The following is a 17,379-nucleotide window of genomic DNA, read 5'->3' as shown; positions in this document are numbered from 1 at the left end:
TCTTCTGCATATCCACCTTGGAGTATCAGACAAAACATGAGATTCAAGGCATGGATTTGTTCACCCATACTGATGACTTTGGCTTAACATTCTGTGAGTTATGAAGAAATATATTTGATGTAATTAATTCAAAAATTGGAATAACTGTCTGTATATGTATGTTGCTGTATATTTACATATTTATTAATAATTATGTTGTGGCTGTGCAGAAAACATTCAAAATTCTATAAATTAAGGTAAACACAATAGTGTGAACATTTATAAAAGGCTTTCAATCTGATGTCATCAACAAAAAAACAATCCTAATTAACTATGCAAGGGAAAATTTTGTGGCTTGGTTGTTTGGTTTTTTTTTCTGTTTTGTTTTTGTTTTTTTTTTAATATTGGGAGTAATATGGTCTTGTTAATAAAGCAGAGTTTATGTAATGGGGAGCTGAGTAAAAACAACAGCTGGTGCACACTTAATCCACACAAAATAGAGAGGCTGCTACTTGTCAGGGGGATGGTAGCATGAAAAAAATAGCTGAAAGAACAACCTTATCCATTACAAGGCTTTCAACAAGATAAATGTTTCTGTAAATCAGAGTTAGCCTGGAAGAATTATAGGAATCCAACAATCTAGAAAAAGCGTGCAAAATTATCTCCCTTTAGCTTTGATCAGAAGACTGTGCTTATTCTCATTCAGTGAAGCTTTCACAGTTGTAATCCCTTTATGTATGTCTTTGTGTACCATCTGTGGGAGACTGCACAGTGTGGAGAGGACCAGGATGGTGTCATATACGAAACAAATTAAACTCAGATGAAGATCTTTAATAACACTGCCCAATAAAACCAAAAGAAATCAACCACAAGTAACACAAAGGCAGCATTTTAAATTATTGATCTTACACTGCAATGATCTAGATAGTTCAGATAAGAAACAGAAGGACAGTTTGACCAACAGAGACAACAAACACACTGAGGTGAAAGATGAATTGTCAAATATCAGACCAGTTTAGCATTAGATTTTACAGTCCCAATTTAAGGAGTGTTTGGATTGAAGTGTAGTTCAGCCTATTCAACAAAGTAAAGGATCCATGGCAATCACTGAGATGAGTGAGTAGTGTTTCAGAGATGCTTGCATCCTAGTAGTGAAATATATGCCTTGTATGCAGTGCTTCAACAGCTTTTCTTTTTCAGTTATCTCAAGTCTCCAGGGAATTTTTAGGAATTTTACTCTTCTGTAAAATTAATTTGAGAGGAAGAGAAAGTATGGGCAGATAAAATGACTAAAGAAACAAACAATTAGCTACTGGAAATCTTGGCTATCTTTGTAATAGTTATTGGTTAAGATAAGAGGAATTTACATTTCTCTTGAAAGCCATCATCCTGGTCTTTGAATTGTCTTGCCAGTGGCAGCTAGAATCTAAATGTTTGATTTCCTTTATTGAAACAGACACTGGAAGAGTAAAGTCTTGATATTTACCATAACTGCAATTTCCTACAGAAAGTGGGACATAAGTTTTTTTGACTCTTTGAAGTCCATAAGTGCAAAGCTATCTTTATATAGGTTTTTAGCCACATATGTAAAAAAATATGTTACATAAGGAAATAAATAAAAAAATACCACCCAATTATTAATAAAGCTTTCTGTTTACAAATAAAAGATATTTTGCCCAATAGGCAGTCAACATTTCATTACCAAATGCATACTACCAATGTTAAAAACCTTTGTATAAAAAAAAAAATCAAAAAACAAAAAACAATGGTTTCTATGACTTGGCTCAGAACCAGTCTTTATAATCATTGCTGCACCACAGCTTACTCTGTGGTTGACGGATGCCTAAGAACTGCGCAGCTGAAATAATGTATCTGGCCTGAAGTTATTTTGTTAAATTTTACAGATCTCAGAATCTACTTATATAAAAAATAGTGCAGGAAAAAGAACACCAATTCATCCGTTAAACAAAAAATGATGTAAATTTAGAAGTGAAATACTTCCCCCAACATCAAATTTAAATCATTCCTCCTTTAGTTAAGTAGTTGTCCTAACACTATCTACCCATGTAAAAAGTTTATTTCCCTCCTGTTTATAATCTCCCCTTAAATATTGGACGGCCATGATGAGTTGTCACCACAGCCTTCTCTACTCCAGATTGGCAAAGCCCAAAGCTTGTAGTCATAGGAGACATACTCATCATCTTTGTTATTACTCTCCAAAAGCTCAACATCTTTCCTGTGTTGGGGGTCCCAAACCTGGATGCAATACTCCAGATAGAGCCTCACGAGGGCAGAGTGGAGCTGGACAATAACGTCTCTTGCCCTGCCGGCCACCCTTCTGATGCAGACCATGATACAGTTGGTCTACCTGGCTGCAAGCACACATACTGCTGGCTCATGTTCTGTTTTTTATCTATCAGGATCCCTAGTCCTTCTGAGCAGGGCTACTTTCAATCTGTTCCTCTCCCATTCTATATACATATCTGGAATTACCTTGACCCATGTGCAAAATCTTGCACTTTGCTTTGTTGAACTTCATTAGGTTCAACAGACTTTTGAGTTTATGTTAATTATTAATTTTTCCTTCATTTAAAGGAGATGATTTTGCTTGGTAACATAGATATAAAATTTATAATAAATAGACCTGTGTTCCTTTCCAGACTAGGACTTAGAGTCCTTCTGTCGTATGAGGAGAACCATGAGCCCTCCCTTTACAACAGCCATTTTTATAAATAGTATGCAGTTATTTTCAAAAGGAGACACTGCATATAAAACTCTAATTTAAAATTATATAATTTTTTCAAGTTTTATCTTCATTTTTGCTAAGAGTACTTCTAGTTTTCAGTCTCATTCTTTGTGAATTAATGTGAAGAAAATTTCATAGGTGCCATTCTGCCAGCTGTCTCAGCCATTCCAAATAATATCAGCCTGTTGCCACCAGAGTGGATGTTTAGCCATTAAGTACATGGCTGTCTGTTTTACAGTGTACAAATCACTTTATTTCTCCAGCTAATCTGCCTGTGACAGGCTGATATCTCTCAGAAGAACAGCAATTACTGCCAAGGTGTAAGCAATGGTAGTATTCAATGCTGTGCCAAAATACAGAATCCAACAAGAAAGTATTTTTCAACAAAGTCATTTAGTGGGGAAGAGGAATAAATATGTTAACATCTAAAATTTCTTCCCAGCTTGATTTGTATTTTCCTGAATTCAAGGGAATTGTCCTGCCAGATATTGCTCAGGCGTGAGCATGTCCTCACGAGGAGGGCATGTGGAGTGGAACTTTTCCGTTTTAAGCTTGGATGGTAATACTTTCCAATAATATCTACATGCCAAAAGGAATCACTGAACAATTTAATAATAAGTGCATTTACTATATGGGCAGCATCAGAAAGTGGCAATCAGGGAAAAGGAAGATTGGTTTTAGATTGGCATTAGCTATTCTTTAAATAACGTGCTTATATATCTACATAGTGTGAAATATGGGAACAAAGGACCATCTCCACAACTCTGATGTGATTCCAGCTCCTGCAAAGCAAAGAACTAATTGCTGTAGAACTCAATATTGAGGCTTTTAAAATATTTTCTTAAAAAGTTTATGGTAATTGACAATTTATGTAGAATTTTTGCGCCTTTTTTTATGTGACTGTAAAACTCCCTTTCAAAGTCACTTTCCTGTTTTAAGCTCAAAGTTTTTTTGCTCTTATGATGTCTTATTTTTTACCAAAATCTAGGCAAGAACAATAATTCTCCTGTAAGATTATGTTATTTTTCCTTTTGTTTATAACAAATGTTGATTTCAGTGTACAAAGAAATCAAGCAAGGAAGGATGCATAATTTGTTTATAGGTAAGTACTGCAACAGTGCTTTGCATGTTGTGTTTATGGGCCAGTTCTGTAGTATATGAAGGCAGTAACCAGGTCAAGTAAATCAGAGAATTTCTGGGTTCTGAAAGCTACATCTAATCCCAGAAAGGGGAAACTTTTCAGAGAGCAGTCTCTGAAAGAGGGCTTTGCAGTCATGTGCTTGTGCAGTATCCCAACTGTTTTTCCTGCATGAATCAGAAACGAAAATCTGTAGGGGCTCTCAAGCACAGAGTGAAACATGGTATCTATAAATTGAATAGATGTACCGCTATAGATTATTTATTTTCTTGCACCTACACATTTCTCTGGCTTTAAAGAAGTTTTCAGGGTATGTGGTGTAGGAGATATTGATTTCCCACAGCTGTGACAATATCACAGTGTGAGCAGTGCTGTATCCAGCACTGCAGTACAAATCTGGGAAGGTGCAGGAAGCTGTGCTGGCTGTTCACTGAAATTAGGAGCTAAGGAATTAGTAACACAAAATGTTTCCATCGAGGTGTGTCTTCTGTTGAGGACTTCCAGCCAGAAGTCTATAAGAATGCATAACATTGACGATTCACAAAATGTTGTAACATCCTTTATCTGCTTGCTAGCTCCTTAAATTATATTGTATTCACTGAGCTCTTTCTGAAAAGATACACTACTTGAGATATTCTCTTGAAACTGAGTTTGAAGTGGTGATAAGCTAAATATCTTCAAAATATTATTTCTTTATGTTCTGTACAGTATGTTGATGGAGATTTTTTCATTTGATTCTTTTTCATGTAAACTTGCTGCTACAGTATGAAGGAAAAAACAGCGGTTTATTCTCATATTCTACTGCATTCAGAATGCATGTTGTAGAAACATACACAGTGAGAACTAATGCCATTCATTTGACTATGCCCTGTCAACCTTTTTTCTTTCTTTTTTGTCAGTACTGAACAACATGAAAAAGGAAAAGGAAGTCCTGCAAGGTAAATAGCAGCAGAGGTGATTTTTGCTGCTGATGTAGTTAAAGTGGGTTGAAGACATGAAAGGTTGCTAGATTGATGACACTTTGATGATTAAGAAGAAATAAATAAATACATGCTGTAAAAAATGATTTTCTGAACTTTTTTTTTTTCCCCTTGGCTAGAATCTTGTTTCATGAAGACACTGACAACTGAAAATTATCGGGGGGGGGGGGGGGGGGGGGGCAAGTTGTAGGTGTCACCGTGCCACAGTACTTCTGGTTATGATTGTAAAGATAAGATGAACAGGAGGGGGGGAGGAGAGGGAAGTGTCTTTCGGTGAGGAGGGGAGCGCAGCTTGAAGGAGCTGACCACTGCAAAAAGCGACAACGCTCACGCTTGGCAACAAAGGCACCACGCCTTGCTGATTTATCTGTAAGTCCAGGTGTGTCACATTAAGAGAGAAAAGAAGAAAAAGAAACTGAGAAGCGGGGGATAAAAGGTCTCCACTAAAGTAAGTTTAGTTTATTTTGTAGATGCAAGAAATCTTTCAAGCACTCCTGTCAGCATTAAAACCTGGGAGAGGAACTCCCTGAGAAAAGAAACCTTAGGAGAGACCTTAAGAGACCTTAGGAGGGAAAATTGCCGAGAAAAGAAACCACTGTGGTGGAGGAATTCCCTAGGAGAAGAAAGCCTCTTAGGAAAGAACCCCCTGGGGTCTGCTTGCTGCGAGGCTTCCTGGTTTTCTCTCACCCCCTGTGGTGACTGGATGAGTTCTTCAGCAGAAAACTATGAGCTACACTGGAAACCTCTCTTGCCCTTCATAAAGACTTACTTTTATTTCCCAATCTCTTTTCTATCACCTATTTTCTCTTCCCTATCTCCCTGACTGACTAGGATTCATAATAAACTGGTCAGGCAAACATTTGACTCATTATGCCTTAATTTTGCCTTCAGGTATATATATATATATATGTATATAATAGAACCTCTTCTCTCTCTTATAACTGGAGTTAGACTTGTTTAATTTTTTTGCTAAAAAATAAATGGAATAAAATGACTGACATTTGCAATCTTTTTTTTTTTTTTTCCCCTGGATTTGTGCATAAATGAAAATAAGAATTAACACCTGTATAGCTATAACAGAAGTGATTATTTTGATGTAACTTTATTTTTTCCTTGGTAGAAGGAAATATATACAAATGATGCCTCTTATTTTATTATGTTGGCCCTTAAAGTCAAAGGTGGATGTTGGTGGAGGTAGAAAATTCCAATATTCCATTACATTTTGTTGCCATGTGACAGATGACAGCAGAAGGGCAGTCTGACAGAATGGAGTCTGATGTGAAAGTGTGAATGAAGCAAAGATGTGTCATTGAATTCCTCATTGAAAAAATTGTTCCTATTGACGTTCACTGACAATTACTGAACAGTTATGGGGACCGCACAGTGGATGTGCGCACAGTGAAGAAGTAGGGGGTGCATTTTAGCAGTGTTGACAGCAATGTTAAAGACAAACTACATTCCAAGAGGACTTGCAGATTTTTACTTGCAGGGATTGCAGGATCTTTTCTGATCTTGTCCATGGCTGCTGAAAATGTCTAGCTAGCAGTGGTAACTGTGCTGCAAAACAGTGTTGTGTAGTTGAGAATTTGTTCTATCATACAGTGTAATTCTCTATTTGTTTCTGTTGTGGTTATCATGGAAATAAATAGGAAACATTACTTTTGGTTTGACCAACATATAATGAAGCCATCAAAAAAAGGAAAGCTGAGAGATTAAGGATGAATTAAACTCATCAGTGACATTCAGAGAGAAAGAGTAAAAACTAAGTGATGAAAACATAAATAGAAAACTTGAAACAAGTGAGCTAGCATTGCTGAGTGACAACAGTTCATATATACTGTGGATTTGTTTCTTCTTGGATACAAAATTCAACAACTTCTTTTCCTGAACTAGAATCAAGAGAATGTATTTTGTAGATGTAAGAAATCTTTCAAGCACTCCTGTCAGCATTAAAACCAGCAAGATCTTAAACTGTATTATGTTTTTCTTTAAGGTTTAGGCATTTTTTTTTAATTACTATTTATTCCTCATTGCATGTTAGGGGAAAAATACATCAGTAAGGAATACCTTTAGAAGCATTCTAGGCCTTTTGTCATCCTTTTAAAATCAACCTTATTAAATCCTTTGTGGAATCCAGCTTGCTGGTTTTATTTATTCTGAATTTATCTTGTGATTACATACAATAGTAATACCATTCTGTAACTGCTTTCTCTTCCTTCCCACTTTTTACCTTACCACAAATTATGCCTTCACAAAAGCTGATGTTTGTTTTTCCTCCTTACAGAATGAATAAAAAATGAATGTGTGTAGAATAAACAATTACACAATTATTTTTTTTTAAAGAACCGATCTGATGAAGTGTAATCTCAATGAATGGAGAAATTTCTAGCATTTTCACTGTTGCAGCTGATCTTTACATGATACTAGATTACTATGATTTACATGATATAGATTACTAGAAGCATTAGCAGCACATAAAAAATCCTTCACTCTGAGCAATTCATCTGCTTTTATCTCTGACAGATCATCTTTAAATAATTAAAAAACAAAATGCAAATGAACAAAAAACAAGACAAAACAAAACAAACCCAAAAAACAAATAGAAACCCTTTTCTGGAGTATATCTTCATTTTTTTTTACAAATCAATGTGATAAACAATTAATTCCTTAATTTAGTAACATCTTCTGGGGATTCATTTCACCTCCAGTAGAAGTGTTTTGGTTTTTTTTTTCCACAGGAAAACTTGCAACTTGCAGATATCAAAAGGAAACCTTGTTTTAGAAAATCAAAATCCGTTTCCAAATTCCCATATGCTGTAACTCAATGCATCAGTTTTCTCATTGCTGTGGCTAAATACTGTAACTTGACTCTTGCATTATACCTTTCCTTTGAGCAGACTGAGACTGTTACTGACGAAATTATAGGAAGGGAAGCAGGACTTCAAAGGTAAATGAGAGTACATACTGTGTGGACAAAAGTTGTGGAAAAGCTCTGCAGTTCTGATTATCCTTCACATAGTTTGCTAGGAGTAAGTGTGAGAAACTTGGAGTTCCTTGAGTATACCCTTAGCCCATATGTGGTAAAGAGGCACATATGTGAACAACTTCAAGAGATTCTTTTTTCTACCCTAAATGTTCTTCAAGTTTATAAAAATTATTCCCACTATCACACTTGCAGGTAAAATTATTCCTGTTTGCAACATGCTTTGAGATCTTCAGATAACATTAACATAATGTTAACAATTATTCTATGGGGCTAATTTGACACAGTTCTGGCTTCATGATATCAAACTGAGGACTTGCTGCAGAATATTATGTGTCCTAAATAGCCAATGTATCTTATTTTCTTTTATGTAAAAATACAGAACACCTCCCAGAATTGAGAGTTCACACCTAGATCTCATCCTATTGCAGTTATGAGATGGCTTTAATAAATGGACTGCTTAGGGAACTGGAGAATGTTCCTCAAACCCTCAGGAAATAAATACTCGTAGATTACCAGGTACATACATAATTTAAAATCATGGAAAAACTGAAGGAAAAATAAAACTCACGAACAGTAATACAAAAGATATCTAAGCATTTTTAGGTATGGAAAGCAGCTATGGTTTTTAAAGTCATCCAGAACCTGCTATAATAAATTTCAGATGAAAGTTAAATAACATACATTTTTCAATGTTATTTTCTTTTATCTGAATCAGAGAGTAATCTTATGTTAAGATCTATATTTAGTGTTGAAAAGTCTTCTAAAAACATTTTCCTTCATGTTATTGTCAGCATGAAAGACAAAGTATTCTGAAAACTGGATCAGGAAATGATGCCTCCAATGATATCCATCTATTTTGACTTTGATAAGCCCTTTGAGAGGACTCGACTCAGAAGATCAATAAAATGACAAATCAGCAAAATGTACAAATTTTGCTTGCTTTTACCTGTAGGAAAGTTGCGTCCTTAACAGCCACAGTACCTTTCTCGTTCATAATAAACATTCCACATTGTATCAGAAAAAGGTATTTTGTTATCGATGTCTGCCCAAATAATCACCTCAGCTAAAAATATCTTCAGAAGGCAGTAATAGAGTGACACATTTCATTTATACTTCCATAATTATTAATTGATACAACACCCCTTCAACAATTTTGTGATGACACCAAACTGAGTGGTGCAGTTGATACAACAAAAGGAAGGGATGCCACCCACAGAGACATGAACAAACTTTTGTTTGGCCCAGTGAACCTACTAAGGTTCATCAAAGCCAAGTGCAAGGTATTACACTTGTGCTGGGGCAATCCCAGATATGTGTACATACTGGGAGAAGAACTTGAGAACAACCCTGCTTAGAAGGATTTATGGTCCTTGCAGATGAAAAACTTAACATGAGCCAGCAGTGTGACCAGAATGCCAACAGTATCCTGGGCTGCGTCAGACAAGTAGTGGCCAGCAGGGTGAGAGAGATGATTGTCCTGCTCTACTCTACCCTTGTGAGGCCCTGTCTGCATTACTGCATGAAGGTCTTGAATCCTGAACACAGGAAAAATGTTGAGCTATCAGAGTGGGTCCAGAGAAGATCCATGAAGATGATGAGGAGGCTGGAGCAGCTCTGCTATGAAGAGATTGGCTTGTTCAGTACGGAGAAGGCTGAGAGGATGCCTTATTGCAGCCTTCCAGTACTTGAAGGCAGCTTATTAACAAGAGAGAAGTAAACTTTTTACATGGGTAGATAGTGATAGGGCAAGGGGGAATGGTTTTAAACTAAAGGAGAGTAGATTTAGATTAGATGTTGGAGGAAAATTTTAACTGAGAGAACAGTGAAACACTGCCACAGGCTGCCCAGAGGTGTTGTGGATGCCTCGTCCTTAGAGGTGTTCAAGGCCAGGTTGAATGGGGCCCTGAGCAGCCTAATCTAGAACTTGGTTTAGTTGTTGATGGCCAACCCTGTCCATAGAAGTGTGGCTGGATGTAGGTGATCTTTAAGATCCCTTTCCAATCTTAGCCATTATATGGTTCTATGATTCTATAATTCTGTGATTCTGTATGTACAAATCCAGATATGTTCACTAGAATTGGATTATGCTTAGCAAGGTGTTAGTGATGACTTGATCTTTAGGGTCAACTGGATTGACTACTGGTTATGTCCTACTAGCCAGAGTAGTCAAGCATTTCATTACCAGTTAATGTTTACTTTCTAGATATTTTTAATTTGTAATACTAGAAAACATAAATATCTCTTTAGAGGCAAAACTCATTGGTATTATTATTATCAATTGTTATGTTTTCATGTGTATTGTGATACCTTCAGTTTAAAAACACTTTAAAAAGTGGTTCTGGTATCCTGAGTTCCTCAATAATAATAAAATCTTACATTCCAATGGAGAAGGATGGATAATCAGATTTTTAATTTGCATCAGGCATATTAATTGCAGAGTAGGATTTCCACATAAAATATCAATGTACTGGAACAAACAATTAATGTATTAGAACACTTACATTCATTTCTTGAGATTTAAAAGAATTTTTTTTTGTTTTCATGAATCTCAATTGTAGGTTTTTTTGTTTCATTTTATTTTAAAGTCTGTAAATGAGAACAACAGAACCAGTGTTTTCTTAAAACCCTAATTAGCTAAAGTGTTAATGATGCTTTTCTAGCCATTGTACTGGCAAACAAAACAACAAACCACTATAGAAAGAAAATAATTTACATGGTATGGGAAAACTTTTTAGAATAGCTTTCAAGAAACATGACATGGAAAGAAATACTTAATTCAGGTTTTCCCTCCCTCCCTCCCTCCCTTCCTCCCTTCCTCCCTTCCTCCCTTCCTTCTTTCCTTCCTTCCTTCCTTCCTGTGGGAGAATAAAGAAAGTATATTTGGAAGTTCAGCAGGGAATTTGCAAAGTGGCTTGAATGATACAGCATAGCAAGTTCATGCTTTATATTTTATCTGATTCATTCAGATTATAAACAGAATACAAGAAGTATGTTTTAATATGTATTGATAGTAACAAAATATTCTATCTACATAGATAAATTTTGATTGTTTAAAAACAGGTAATATTAGATAAAAAGAATTCTTTCTGACCATTAACAGTGAAAAAAGGAAAAAAAAAAAAAAGCATCGTATTTTTTTACATTCTTTGTCTCATTATTTATACATCTGATCAGTCATACATCTTTTTGTTCAGCGTTCCATACTAGAATGTGACTACGCTAGAAATACACTCTCCTCAGAACAAACAAATTCACTTTAGGTTTACACTGTGGTTTTTTTTTCTATGGCTCCTTTGTTTCAAACCACTAATCCTTAATGGACCTTTAGCTTTCCTTTTCTTTCTCTTAAAAACCCGTAAATATATGCAAGTCTTTCCCTTTAAAGCCAAACAGAAAGAGAAAATATTTGAGTTCGCATGCCACAGCTGCAGGCAGTGAATCACACTAGGGAAGAGTGGAAATACCACTGACATAATCCAACAAGAGGTCTGATTCATTTTATGTCTGAAGCAGTCATTGTGGTCTTAAAAAGCTGAAATAAGTTTCCTTTGCAGTCTTTACAGGGGAAAAAATCATCCTTACTAGTTCAAAAAAAGATTCCACTTTTTATTTATTTCTACTCCTATGTCTTGCTTTTACTTATCTTCCTTAGTTTCTTACTATTTTGCAAGTAGCTTGACTTCATATAATAGCAAAACTGAATTAGAGATAGGATGTTGAAAAGAGCCAATCAATATCTTCCTGGCCCTCTCAGTCCCAGCTGAGCTTGTGACAAGCAATTTAGTTGCTGTATAAGAACCAGATCCAAGGATCTCTTCAGAACCCGTGTTTTAGGCTTCTAATGTAGGGCAGTCAGAAAACATTGTTTCCTGTCTTGCACACAGGGGGAGTTAGTATTCCATCTTTCAAGATCTTAGTGGAAGCACCTGCCTAGGGTCCTCTCTAAATATGCAGGACTCCACTCAGTATGCATAGACACTCTTTATATAGCTTCCTACAGATCATCAATAGTGAATAATGAAGAGAGTAATATTAAATTCAGACTTTTAGATTCTTTACTCAAGGCTGTAGGGAAGTTTTGTCCTCTTGGGATCCTAATGCCTGAATTTTCACTTGAAGGACTTTAAAAAGCTCAGGAACTTTCTCTAAAAAACAACAACAACAACAACAAAAAAAACAAAAACAAACAAACAAAAAAACCAACAACAAAAAAAACTGGATTAATGATTTAAAAGTTCTGCTACTTACAGATGAAATGATGACTGCAGTAAAAATCTACTGGCTCCAGTACTTGTCTGGAAACAATCCTTGTTACTGCTTCAAAATATTCAGACACTGTTGTCCATCCCTCCATATAGTGCTGTATTCAAATGGTTGCAATTGTCAGGGCAGGATGACAGAAAGGAAGAAGAGATGAAGTAAGGAGGAGTGAAGGGGTGATAGTTGATTTGAATCCTCTCTTGAAAAAGATGCAATGAAATATATGCTTGTTGCAATCTGCAGCAAGTGCCTTGGACATGAGAATAATGCTTGTGTCCTAAAGTGGAAATTGTAAATATGTGTTTAATGTATTTGAATAGGTGCACTTTGAGAACATCTCTCAGATCAGTTATCAGCTGTGTTAGACAGTTATATGAATAACTTCAGGATGCTGACCAAGCTTAACTCAGGTCAATGTGGATGATGTATCAACCTGCTCTGACCTTTCAAGAAAATGTAGGGATGTAGAAGAACTCAATTTTTTACCTGACGTTAAAAGTTTTATCAGAATAGATATGAACTTACAGAAAGTTCATAGATCTCAAATTGTTCCTAGAAAGCAAAAATATTTTAGGTAATTAGTGTTGTAATAACTTTCTCATTTTCACATAATAAAAATTGGCTAAAATTGTCTAATATTTCAACACTTTATTGCAGTAATCTTTTTCTACAATTTCATAGAGATTTAAATTCAAGTTATATTCTATATGATTTTAAATCTTTAGTCATACCTATATGTACTGAAATTCATGTATATTCCAAAACAAAAATCTAGGTTTAGGTGTCTATATACAGCAAAAATATGGCTCAGAATTGAGTAAGCTCCAACAAATGGGATCTATTCCGTTCTGAAGAGATACAGGTAGTATATTTAAAAACCTCAGGCAGATGTATGTTGTAGAAGCCATTGTTTTAAGCTTCTATAAATCAACATATAAAAATGACAAAATATACCAGCTCCCCACTTTTTATTTTAATCATAAAACATAGTGTTAGCTGTATTTTATTATATATACTAAGGAGTTGCAAACTCTGAGTCTTGCCAGGCACTGCCTATGAACTCAAACAAATCGGAATCCTTAACAGAAAAGGTACTAAAATGCTGGGAAATTACTGTTCTGAGAGCTTTGGCATGGTTCTCGTTGCTAGGGAAACCACTTCTTTGTCTCGACGTGTTCAGAATGGCTGCCTCATTAGACACTGAACCTGATCATCACTTTATTGCATGGGAAAAAAAAAAAAATGAGAAGAGGAAAAGCTAATGAGACTGCAAATCTATAAAAAAACATCAAGAATGAACAGGAGTAATCTTAAATAAAGCTATGTATAATTATAATCATAATTATGTTCTGTTAAGAGTAAATTTACCTAGGCTACTTCATTCCACATCTAGCTGAGGGTGAAGGAATGAACAGTTCTTCTTTCTTGCTTGCCTTTTAATGAATAAAAAACAAAATTAATAAAAGAAAACAGAAACAAATAAACAAAAATCTCCCCCCCCCCCCAGAACAGAAACCACATAACTGGCCATCATTTATATTTTGTCTAAAACAAATATCTTTCTATTAAACACTGTGAAACATATATTTAATATGATCATCCAGTTTATTTAACTGCTTGAGACATATAGTGTTGCTGCAGCAGATTTTACTGGTGAAATCAGAAGCATAAAATGTCAGAGAAAAGCCTACAGAGGTGCATTTATTACTCTGATCATAAAGAGGAGTGTTGAAAAAATAGTGAAAATGTGAAAATATACAGTGATGGGAGAGTTGCTTTATGTTAGCTACCAAGTTTTAAGCAAGATACTAAAACCAGAACCGCATAAACATGAAATGCAGCAGAGTTAGATGCAGCTTCAAGGCATTACACATTGGTAATACAAGTAAGAATCCAAGGTCCCTCAGGAGCTCAGCTCCTGCCCTTGGTTGTTGAGAAGAGCCTTTGAAAACAGGGTCAAAGCTTAACCCCCACCCTCTGTGGCTCATAAATAAATAAATAAATAAATAAATAAATAAATGGATATTAAAGTTATCATCCCCACAACTCGGTTCTATGAGAGGAGAAGATAAATCCAAATCACAGGGGAAACAGTAAAGAAATGCCTAACTTCTCTATTCATATTTATGTATGGGGAAAATAACCCAGCCATTAGTTATTTTTTTCTTTTTTTTTCTCTAGTTGTATTAGATGTGAAGGTGAGTAGCTAGGTGCATAAATTCCATGCATAACCAGGTGGACTGATAGATTCCCCTCACTACATTGAGGCCCTGGAGCGTGTCCAGAGAAGGGCAATGAAACTGGTGAGGTTCTGTAGCACAGGTCATATGAGGAGCAGCTGAGGGAGCTGGTGTTGTTTAGTCGGGAGAACAGGAGGCTCAGGGGGGACCTCATTGCGCTCTACAACTTCCTGAAGGGAGGTTGTGTGAGGAGGGTTTTGGCCTCTTCTCCCAGGCAAATAGTAGGACCCGAGGAAATGGTTGCAAGTTGTACCAGAGGAGGTTTAGGTTGGACATGAGGAAAAACTTTTTCTCTCAGAGAGTGGTCAGGTACTGGAGTGGCTGCCCAGGGAGGTGATGGAGTCACTGTCCCTGGCAGTGTTCAAGAGGCATCTGGATGAGGAGCTACGAGATATGGTTTAGTGCTTGTGGTAGCAATGGTAATGGTCGGACTAGATGATCTCACAGGTCGTTTCCAACCTTGTGATTCTATGATTCTATGATTCTATGAAGGAGTTACTTTCCACAAGTATAAAGAAATGACAGAAATTTACACATACCTTCCATCTTAGTGACAACTTAGTCAGCTGAATGTCTGATTGTAGCCTAACAAGCAAAAAAAATTTAAAAAAACTCTCAAAATATAGAAATATTTTTGCTTGTAATAAAATGGCTATGTAGTTCTATGATAAAAGTATTCTTTTCATAAATAATAATGCTTTTTGTGCAACAAAAATTCTTTTTTTTTCAAGGAGAGTTTATTTTAGCATTATTAAAATGTGGTTTTCAGATTACAGCTGTAGGAGAAGACTAAAGAGCAATGTAATCACCTATCCACTACATGGCAAAAACGCACACTTGTTTTTCCTCAGAAACAAATGCTTTTCATTTTCATGACAAATGCTCTCAAAATTTAATAAAAGAAGAATCACCACCAAGATAAATAATTCTTCCAAATAATGCAGAGGGATCTACTCTGGAGGGCTCCTGTAATCCCCAGAGTGTTTTGCTTTCACTCCAGTATTCTTTTAAGCAGAGTTACACCAAGAGAAGAACTAGATGGAGATATTTAGAATCAATATGTAAAGGAAGAAATAGTACCTAGAAAGCTACAAGATCATTGTTTGAAGTAGGTGTAATGGAAGATTTGAAGAAATTATTCTATGAGCCACTGACTTAAGAACAACTTTTGGTAAATAGAATGGAAATAAATGGTTCATCTTGTCTTCCCTTTTGACTAAACACTGACAAGAATACCAGTGTTTGAAGAAGAAGGTTAAGAAATGCTGCCTGAATGTTAACACACAGATATGTGAGCCTCAATGTCCATGAGAAAAAATAATTAGAAAACACAGTTATAACTGCATTGTAGTTATAATAATCACTCCATTTGGTTATGATATTTTGTCTGAATGGGACTGAGTGTTTCAGGACTTCAGTGTGAGATGCATTTCAGAGTCCCATTCATGTTCTGATCTGTCAAATTACCAAAATTTCTTGAATTTTTCTCTACTGATAATAATTTCTTGATTGCATTTCTCTACTGACATAATTTCTTGATTGCATTAACAGACCTAAAATGTGAAATACATTTTCTTTTTTTTAATAGAGGAGCTCAGAGTGAGAATTGAAGAGTTTTCAGTAACTTGATTATCACTCAATGTGGATAGAAAAAAAATGTTTAAAGCATAATAAATGCTCTTTTACTCTCTCTCTCTCTCTTTTTTTTTTTAATTAAGGCAAAAAAAAAAAAAAAAGGAGATTCAAATTCAACTTTTGATCTGGAATAGTTTTTAAGATTCTATATTAATTTTAGCCTCAGTAAGAATTAATTGGGAATTTTAATAGCTAAAAACAGCACAAGTTGTTCTATTTTTGTGGATCAGAATCTCATTTTTCAGAAGGAAAAACTTCCAGTGCATTTACAATTGTATATTATTTCTAAAAACTAGATTAGTGCATTGAAAATAATATACACAGTTTTTAATATACAAAACTGAATAATGTACCTAATAGCTTACATTCCTTTATTTGTAAGCTGCATTTTGAGTTATAAAGAAGAAGTCTTATCAAAATTTAAACCTGTAAGTAATTATGCAGATAACATGCAAGTCCTGGGGCAGAAATGGGTGCACAATCAGCTTCACAGCTGAATCAGAAACTTCCAAAACTAAAAATATAACCAGTCCTAGTTGGATGTAGAAGACCATGAAGGAAATAAGAGGCACTTATACAGTCCACATAATCCTTTGAAGTTCTTACATAGTTCTTCAGTGCACAAACTGATGCATCCAAACCAGCCTTTCAATATGAAACCAGAAAACACCAAAAGATTTGAATATTTTCAAGTGATGTAGGTCACAAAATCTTCAGAGCTATGATGTCATGTGCATCTTGTCCTCTTATTTTAGCCTACCTCCCAGGCCACTGTAAGAAAGAAAACAGAGGGACAGCTTTGTCCTTCTGCTTATGACAAAGCACATCCCCTGGATAGACAACTAGAAAGACTGAGTGCAGGCAATGAGGTAATTTCTAACTCTCGCACAGGACACATGCAGGAATGGTGATGGCACTGTTTAAAGCAGATTCAGAGGGACATGGATGAAAGATACATGTCTCTCATCTTTGTTGTTGCTACCAGAACATGAAATATGCCCAAGTTACTTTTCCATTCTTTTACTATACTTTTTGGAAAGCTGTCTTGTAAGATCCCTGTCCATCGCCCTGATGAAGTTCTTGAATAACAGGCATAGAGTGTGAAGGGAAAATTAAAATTTGTACTGAACTGTATGGGAACTGCTGAGTCACGGCCTGACTCTCTGATTGACCACCTGAGGTGAGCAATAAGTCAGCCAGAGGAGCACAGGTGAAGGCAATTCACCTGTGCTGCCCGAAGGGGTGGAGCCACCCCTCCTAGACCAATTTAAGAGCTGCCTACCAGTGGAGAAGGGTCTCTTCTGGAGATCTGCTCTTCTGGAGTTTTGTAAGTGAGCCCAGGATATGTGTGAGCTTTCTGTCTATTCTCTTTTTGTTATCATAATCTGCTTTGCCAAACTCTCTTGTTTAATTTG

Source organism: Tetrao urogallus (assembly GCF_951394365.1).
Source record: "Tetrao urogallus genome assembly, chromosome: 6".
NCBI classification, from domain to species: domain Eukaryota; kingdom Metazoa; phylum Chordata; class Aves; order Galliformes; family Phasianidae; genus Tetrao; species Tetrao urogallus.
This window is presented reverse-complemented; position numbering follows the sequence as displayed.